We start from the raw sequence: 9,088 nt of genomic DNA, 5'->3' as shown, positions 1-9,088 counted from the left end.
CAACATTAATCAACTATTTTTCCATCCTCAGGAGCCATGAAAGTTCAACCAACAGGCAAGACAAATTGAGATATGGTATTATTTTTATTTTCTATTAAAAACTTACCCCTGATTATTATCTCAAACTTTCTCATCCTCCTCAAATAGAGATTTTATAAGAATCTCATTTAGACTCTTTACTTCTTCCCCTAGGTTAATTGATGAGTAATGGCTTTGTTTTGAATTAATAAAGGTGTGAGAGAAAGCAAGAAAATTTTTCTAAAATTTAGAAAGCTAAGTTAATGTACATGTCCACATAGTCTTGCTTGATATTAATGTTAACTTTGGAGAGATTGACCACCTCTCTTATTTTCATGGAAATGTGCGAAATAATATTACATTTTCAGAATATTAAAATTAGATTTTGTCCCAGGTCTTGAGAACACTCTAAGGAAGACTTGGCTCTTTATTTAGAATAGTGGTTCTCAAACTTTAAATATGAGGATGACTTTCAGAACTTATTAAAATTGAAGATTTCCAGTGACTTTCTTCCTTAAAAGCCTTTTCATTAGGTGGTGTATGAGGCTCTAAAACCACATTTTAATAAGCAACTTAGGTGATACTGTATCAACCAGTGCTGCTCACATTGATTAGGCTGTATTTATTTTCAGTCTACAATGAAATAAGAAACTCATGTCAGATTATAAATCTGCACAGCTTTCTTCATTAATAAAGTCTCGCTACAAAAAAAACAATGTTAGTTGAACCTAAAGTGTATTTGCTGAAGAAGATTTACATTCTGGAGAAAGCTGCTTGTCTTCAGCAGATAATAGTTGACAGACCAGATCACTCATGCATGTTCCACACTCTGAGGACTGATACTTGGAAAAATTCGGCTCTAAGAATACTGAGATGTGGTGTTATGTTATTGGTTCCTATAAAATAAATTCTTTTTTCTCTTATAAGTCACTATAAAGTCAGACACTTGAGAATAGAGACCCTGAGGATGGTGTTCACCCTTATTCTAATTGCTGCTTTCTATAGTATAGTACAATGAATAAATCCAGCTACAATTCTTTCTGGGTGTTCTGTTAAGGGCTATGTATGTGTAGGCTTAAATAATTTTTCCTGGCACTCAGTCCAATTTCCAGATCCATTCAATTTTATCAATATTTTATGAACGATCATGTATGGTTATTTATTGAATAAAATAAGCTTCTAGAATAAAATAAAAAATATTGTTTCTACTTTCGATGGAATCAATTAAAATCAGAAATTCAATTAAGTATAGTATAATCTCAATTATCTCTGGTTATGGAATAGGTCCAAACTACCAGATAACATTACAGAATATATGCATTTTGACTTTGTAATTACTTCAATGTATATAGCATTAAATTATACCCATGATTGAGAGAAGAGAGTCTTAAAGGCAAAATTCAAATTAATTGAATAATACTATTACATCAAAAGCTGTGAGGGGGAAAAAAGTGTATGTGGGGAAATGAATTTAAATATTAGTTTCTTATTTCATTCTTTATTATGAAATTATAAACTTATTAAAGGTAAAAGGGCAGAGGATATGACTTATTCATCTTTATATTCTCCATAGTAACTTAGACATAGTAAGGCTCAATGAATTAAGTGAACTTAGCAGTGAATTTAATCAAATGCAATAATTAATTGCCTATTGTGTGCTTATAATGCTAAATTTTACTTTTTTTAGTAAACCAATAAATTAGACTACAGCATTTATTGAATACTAACCATATTTCATGTACTGAGCTACATACAAAATTAAGTAGGACAAAGCTCTTGCAAAGTGCTTGTATTCTAGTATTTGAGACTGAAAAACTAAACAAGTAATTATAATATCATATAATAATAGTGGCCAACATTTCAATGGTTATGTGGAATCAAGTAGTATTCAAATACTTTTCCTATATTAACTTGCTATTCTTCAGAAGCACAAGTGTAATGTGTCGATCTGGATTCTTGAATGCGAGCAACAGAAACTAACTTTAACTACTTTAGGGGAAAGAGAATCTATTAGAAGACTTCGTGGAGCTCACAAAATGAAGAGGAAACTGGAAGATTGGCTATAAAATGAACAGAACCCAAAGATGCTCCAAAGAACCCAAAAAAAGGAAGCAGAAAGCAGAGCACTCAGCTTACGGTTGGAACTTCTAGTCAGGGTGCCATCACTACAGCCCCCATGTCTGCCTCTGCTGCCATTGTAAAAACCTCTAAGTATGCCCTAGACCTTGCCATTTCCTCAAGACTTGATCTTCCCAAAGAAGGTTTCTAATTGGCCAGAACTGACATTCAGTCACCCCCTGGCAGAACTAGGGAGGAGGAAAGACAGAATCTAGTCCCTTGGATGAAAAGTTCAACGCCACCCCCACACTACTTACAGTTGTGGACATGCAATTACCTAAAAGTGGGGGAAAAGTACTTCGAGAAATAGTAGAGATTCTGGGCAGCCAAAAATCAACAAAATTAGTGTCCATGTAGATAAGACAAGGCCTAGATTTATTGTTTCGAAAATAGAAAAATAAAAATGTTTTAAAATACATTAAAGTTAAATATTTTCCAAACTTGAATTTAAATCACTGTTTAAAAAATTTGAATTTAACTGCTATTTAAGGATACACCTAAATTATTTCTCTCCATCCAAACTTTTAATAATTATCTGCTGATCTATAAAGAATAAAATCAATTCAGAATCCTTTAATAAAATTTATTCATTCATTTAATGAACATTTATCTGAAGTCACTTTTGAGGTCGACAGCTATCGTATACAAAATGATATATAAGTACAGACTTCTGAAGTCTTTCAGGTTCAAGAGTTTAAAAGCAAATTTAATCATAACATAAGTTATGTTCTCTATTCCCTTTCATAGTAATAATGCTTTGCATTTAAATAACATCTTTTAACTAAGAATATTTTACTGCCCCTAATCCTTACAGTATACCTCTATGCCCTAGACTGAAAGTATTATTCTTTTCACTTTAGAAAATTAAGTCACTTCTCTAAAGTCACACTAGATATTTAGAGCAGGAATTACCAGATCATTTTTGTTTATTTTTGAGAGATACTATTTTTCAAAGTCTAACTTTCTTTCTAACACTCCTACTGCTTTAGTAGAGTTATAGATGAGAATAATAGATAACCTATGTTCCAGGATTTCTTCATTCAAATTTTATACTATCTGAAAATATTGGGTGACAAAGTGCAAAGTGACAGTGAGTCAAAACCTGAAGTGTTTATAGAACTAATTTTTTTACTGGTAATAGCAAAGGCTGAGCGGAAGGAAAGACTAAACCACACCTATAAATGGCAGATGAATCAGGCTGTGGCTCCAGTATTTTCTTCTTCTTTTGTATCTTTCTACAGGATATGGACTACCACAACAAAAATAATTAGTGGCAATCTACAGCCACCACTCATAGAGCTGATGAGAACAAACTGGTTATGTTACGGTCATTTATTTCACACAGAAAAGCCTGTCTTGAGCAAGGTAACAACATTTTTTGAGTCAAAGGTCATTTGTCACAAGGAAGGACTACTAGATTATTGTAAAGATTAAATGAGATAATCTGTGTGAAAATGCTTTGTAAATTCTAAGAGAGTATTCAGATGTGTGGCAGACCCTTGATACGTGTGATATAATATCTGAGGGACAAGTTCACATGCTTTTTAATAAGTAACTGAGAAATACAATGATGAAGATTGAAAACAGGTATTTCTAAAAAAACATTCAGTCTGGCTAACATTTTCCCTTGGTAAAAAGAATTCCCTCCACTTTTGTAATGCTGCTGCTGACATTAGAACAGCTTTTAAAAAATAACATACATATATATGTGTGTCTGTACGTACACGCACACACACACACGTGCGCCTGTACGTACACGCACACACACACACATGTGCGCACATGCACATGCGCGCGCACACACACACACACACGTTGGAGACACCAGCAAGAAGAGGGTTAGTCCATGAGTTTGTTGAAAACCCTGAGCTCTAACCTTGTACTGCTTCTTATTCCTGACTATGCCTCGTCCTGACTCGTCCCGACGGTTTGGTGCTCACAACCTGGTCACTAATGTTTCTTCCCAGGGAAGTGTGGAATATTGAATATATTAAGAACTTTTCCTCTCTCAGAGAACACATATGCACATCAGTGTGGTCATCGCCAATGATAAGCCCAAACGATGAAGTAACAATGGCAGAATTTCTGGCATCAGACCAGGGAGGAAGAAAAAGATCGTATGAGCATCAGAGCCCTCCTGAGAAGCCTGAAACTAAACTCCTCAGGTCATCACCTAGTTGAAATAAATTGAGGCTGAACAAAAAATAAATAAATTCTAGGAACAATCTCATATTGTCAAGATCCAAATAGTGACAAGCATCTGATTTGCAATTATCAGAAGCCAGTGTGACTAGGGTCCTCAGAAAAGTAAGACCTCTTTGCCCTTTGAGGCCGCGTGCCCTGCAGCTGGTTTGGTATTGACTTCACCGACCAGAGTTCACGTCCCTGCCTTAGAGGACTAGGGATACAGTGGCGGCAGTTGACTCCTGGTTTCCTTTTATGTATCTCACGCTCTCTCACAAGATGTATCATAAAAAGATCAAAGGCAAAAGAAAGGTAAGTACCAAAGCCTTGAAGACTGCCCCTATTTCTTTCAGAATCTTTCTGACATTCTTGAGATTTGGGAACAAAAGAACATGTTCATTTGCACTACTGGGTTATTTGTAAAATGTTCAGTAGAAAATACAAGAAAAATTGTATCCATTCAACAAATATGAATGTGCTACTTACTAGGTGTCAGACACTATTCTAGGTAGGCATTTAATTTTAAAAGTAAATGTGAGCTAGAAACAAGATTGATTAGAGTGGAAATATTAAAAGTACTTTTTAATTGGATCAGTAGATAAAAATCGAGAAACACTTTGAAATAAAACAGTATCATTATATGTTCTATCTAACAAACCCTTCTAGGTTATCTCTGCCTTTCATTTTATTTAAGCTATTTTTATATCTCTGTGAGTCGTAGAAATTTAATAATACAACAAATTTTTCTGGTTCATAGAATTGTAAATGTTATGATCTATAGAATGCAATCGATTATTGCCCCATAAATATTGACCAGTTCTGCATCTATTTGCCAACTCATTTCAGCATTCTTTATCTGCCTCTATGTGTGTGAATGCAAATTTGAATTCTCCTTTGAGTTGGTTATAACATCTTACTGCTTCTCTCATTAATTAATGAATAAATAAAATATTTAAGCTCATGCGTATTTTGTTTATACGAGAATCAAAATTATACATTTTTTAAAATATATTAACAGTTTTGAATAAATGTTCATTATGGGACCACCTACCTCAAAAGAATACATTTAGAAAAAAATAGTAAATTAATTCTAAAGCTCTTCGAGTGCAAAGCTTTAAATGCTGGGAAATGCTATCTTTTTAATACAATTGTGGTATTTTAAGGCACATTTCATAAGGCCTCAAAGTGCCCTCACATTACTGATCCCATAAAAGGAACAGAACTGAGATGTTGGTGGGGGGGAGAATATAAGATCCCTCCTTAGTTTTTGCTTTAAAGAAATAATAAACTGCATTGTTGTAACTCAGTGTAAGTAGATTCGAGTAAGGCAATAGAGATGGATGCCAGAAGCTACTCATATCGTTCTTTAAAATGGAAATTTACCGTCTGCTGCATCACATGGACAAAATACAGAACTATTTTTCACAGCTTGTTCACTGAACAGATTATTGTAGAAAAAAAAAACTTTTACATTTTCTGCAGATTCCCAAATCTCAGTCAAAAAACTCTTGGCAATTTTTAGCAGTGAAACAGATTTCACTTTCAGATTGAGATACTCCATTTAGCAGTAGTCAGATGATCTTCCAAATAAATATAGACTCGTTTCACTCTTGATTTTATTTTAAAAAAAAATGTTTTCATGAGGTGTCTTGGAGGAAACTTGCACTTATTTGGTTTTCCCAAGCTAAAGCAAAGAAAAACTCGAAGGTCTAAAAATCAGAGTTAAATAAAAAAGGAATGTTAAACTGAACATGTTATTACAAATGATGCATGTTTATCACAGTGCCAATAAATAAATAACCCTATAAAATTTTAGAATTAGTTGCAAAGATGCTCCAGACTTTTCTGCCCTAAATCTCGGCTCCCCAAAATATTACTAAACAGAAGTGCATGTGTTCAGTACAATATAACAGACAGCAATATGTTGAGATACTTTTCACAAAGAGGTCTCTGGGCCACTTTTCTCTTTCTAGATTAGCTTTATCACTTAGGTGTAAAGCACTTAGGAATTTACTCCCAGGATCATGTTTTCCTTATCTACCAGCGTTCAATGACACAGAAAATGATGGAGTGTGTCAAATTTAATAAAAACTTAAAGCCATGAGGAAATACTAAAAGGAGAATAACAATTTTCATATAATCTTCTACTAAGAACCCAGGTCTATAGACTCTCTGCCTCTTCCCCAAATTCCTATACTAAATTTTCCTCATGCTTTATATATCTATGAAAGGAAATTATATAAAGTAAATCAATAAAAGCCAGAAATACTGATTCTGTCTTACTCTTTTATTTATAAAAACATATATTGTATATGTGAAGACCACAGGCAGCCCATTTAATTTCACAAATTTTTTTTTATTTTTAAGATTTTTATAGATTTCTTAAAGTTCATCCCAGTGACATTAAAGATCATTCCAATCATAGTAGAGCAACCTGAATTTAAAGCAGAAACTTTATCAAGTAGAGAAAATCAGAAATAGCTCATGCTATTAAAAACATTTTATTCCTCTTCTAATTACAATTATATTATCTGGGAAGGATTCACTGCATTCAATCCCAAAAGCCACATTCCTATGGTTAATTTAACATATGGAAATAGGTTTGTTTTTGAATCCACTATAAATTATTATGAAGCATCAAAGAAAAAAGCTATTTTTTCACATCTTAATTATGATTCTATAAGTATTTGGATAATATGAAAGGACAAAATTGTTATTTCATAAGGATATCTTAATAAAAAAAACTAATATAAAATGTGTGAAAATCTGAATAAAGCTACTAAGTCATGATGATGAAGTTAAAAATTTCATATGATAAAAACTAAGTCGTTTGGTTCCAAGGGACAACTGTATGAGACAAAGTTGCTGTGCTTTTGGATTTAAGTGTTGATTTAGTTTATTGGTTTAGTTTATAATTGCATAATGGGGATGGTAGAGCAGAGAGAAATATATTAAAGCTTTATGTTCAGGAATTTTTCGATCTGAAAAAGTATTTGAAATCAATCTAAAGATTTTTTTGAAATTACAATACAAACAAATGGAAAAATAAGACCTAATTTACAAAAATGTTGTCACCACCAAATAATAGCTTTTTCTTTTCTTTCATAAAATTAATCAAACTCCTGTACCTGCTTTTAAAGGACTCATTAGAATAAAGTGTTTTCTGACCCTCAGACTAATGAAAGTTTAGACAACTAAGGAAAATAACTTGGGAAGACGAGGAAAGTTAAACACTGATTTCCCCCGCTGCATACAGCCTATCAGCAGCCCCATAGTATGTGGCCAGGAATGAGCGAGTGACTTCAGGACTGAGAGAAGGACTAGAGCAGCTGCAGAGAAGAGGGAGGGACAGTCAGAGGCACTGCTCCTAATTGTTGTAAGCATGAACGTGTTTCAGCAACAAAATTTTAAAAACATAAGAATTATAAATTGAAATTTCTAAAATTTAACCTCAAATTCTGATTTTTTTTCTTATGCTAAACACAAGACGACAGGCCCAAAATGGAGCCGCTTGTGCTAAGCCTCCAAACTGAGACTTAATTATAGTTTTCACTCTCCCAGAAGTGGAATTGTAAACCAGGCACTCAGGAACTGCCTGATCAGCATTAGCTAGGTAATCTGTCTGATAAACCACCCTCTATAAGGAAAGTAACTTGGCACTAACCAATTAGCTTTTTTGCCTAATGTGTCTCCCTTGTTTCTGCTCCCTTCTGCCTATAAGATCTCTTGCCTTGGTGTATGGCCATGCCACCCTAAACATGCCGATCTCATCTGATCTCAGAAGCTAAGCAGAGTTGGGCCTGGTTAGTACTTGGATGGGAGACCACCTAGGAATACCAGGTGCTATAGCCACAATAAAAAATAAAAATAAAAATCTCTTGCCTTGTATAGCTCTTCCCAGGTCCTTTCTATCTGCTAGTTTGAATGCTGACTGAATCATGAATTGTCAAATAAAGCCAATAAGATCTTTAAAATTTACTCAGTTGAATTTTGCTTTTTAACATTTATAAGAGCTACCCGTGAGTCTAAAACTCAGGAGTAACACTAACCTAAGTAATAGTCATACTAATAACAATAATAGCTTTTTCTAAAAATAAAAGATTTCATTTTTATATTTAATTTTTGACTTAGCATTCTGTGGAAATATACTTTGATACTGCCTACTAAGCCCATACTGCTAAAGCTCGCTACTCAGTCTAGAGAACCCAGACTTGTGCATAGTTCAAGGCCATCCTTCTCATTGGTCAGGACCCCTACCTTCCTGATTGTTAAGTTTTTTAAGGTCTTTAAGTTTTTAGATCTCACCCTGGCATGGCACCTTTATTAGACAGCCGAATCTTTGTTAGACCTTTGTTAGACCAACTTGCATTGGAGAGCCAGTGAAATACTAAGAATTTTAGTCCAAAGGAAGAGAATTATGAAGATAATAATGAGGCATGGATCCACTGATGGCTAGCTGCCTGCCAGACACCAATAGCCAATGATATAACACCACAGGTCTTAAGAGTTTAAACTACCAGATACAGGAGTCAATTGAGATTTTCCTAAACAACGAATGTCTTCACAACAGGATCATAACTGTGAGATTGAAAAAGGTTTTTTTGTTGTTGTTGTTGTTTTTATAGTAGCTGTAGCTGATTATTTAATTTTAAAGAGGACTAAACGCAAAGAGGGTTGAAGTTATTGCCAAGAGGGGTTAAGGTGGTGAATTAGTCATCAAATAATTTCTATTACATGGTCCTTTTGCCTTGCTCACTTTTTTCTTTCC

The 9,088-nt window shown here is 33.9% G+C and overlaps 1 pseudogene; it reads left to right on the top strand.

The window, feature by feature from the left end:
* The first annotated feature begins 8,054 nt into the window (after window positions 1–8,054).
* LOC112470612 lies at window positions 8,055–8,172 on the top strand (annotated as a pseudogene).
* The last annotated feature ends 916 nt before the right edge of the window (window positions 8,173–9,088 follow it).

This window comes from Pteropus alecto, unplaced genomic scaffold (genome assembly GCF_000325575.1).
Source record: "Pteropus alecto unplaced genomic scaffold, ASM32557v1 scaffold3, whole genome shotgun sequence".
Classification (NCBI taxonomy): Eukaryota; Metazoa; Chordata; class Mammalia; order Chiroptera; family Pteropodidae; genus Pteropus; species Pteropus alecto.
Note: the sequence above shows the minus strand (reverse complement) of the source record. Positions and strands in the feature narration are given on the sequence as shown.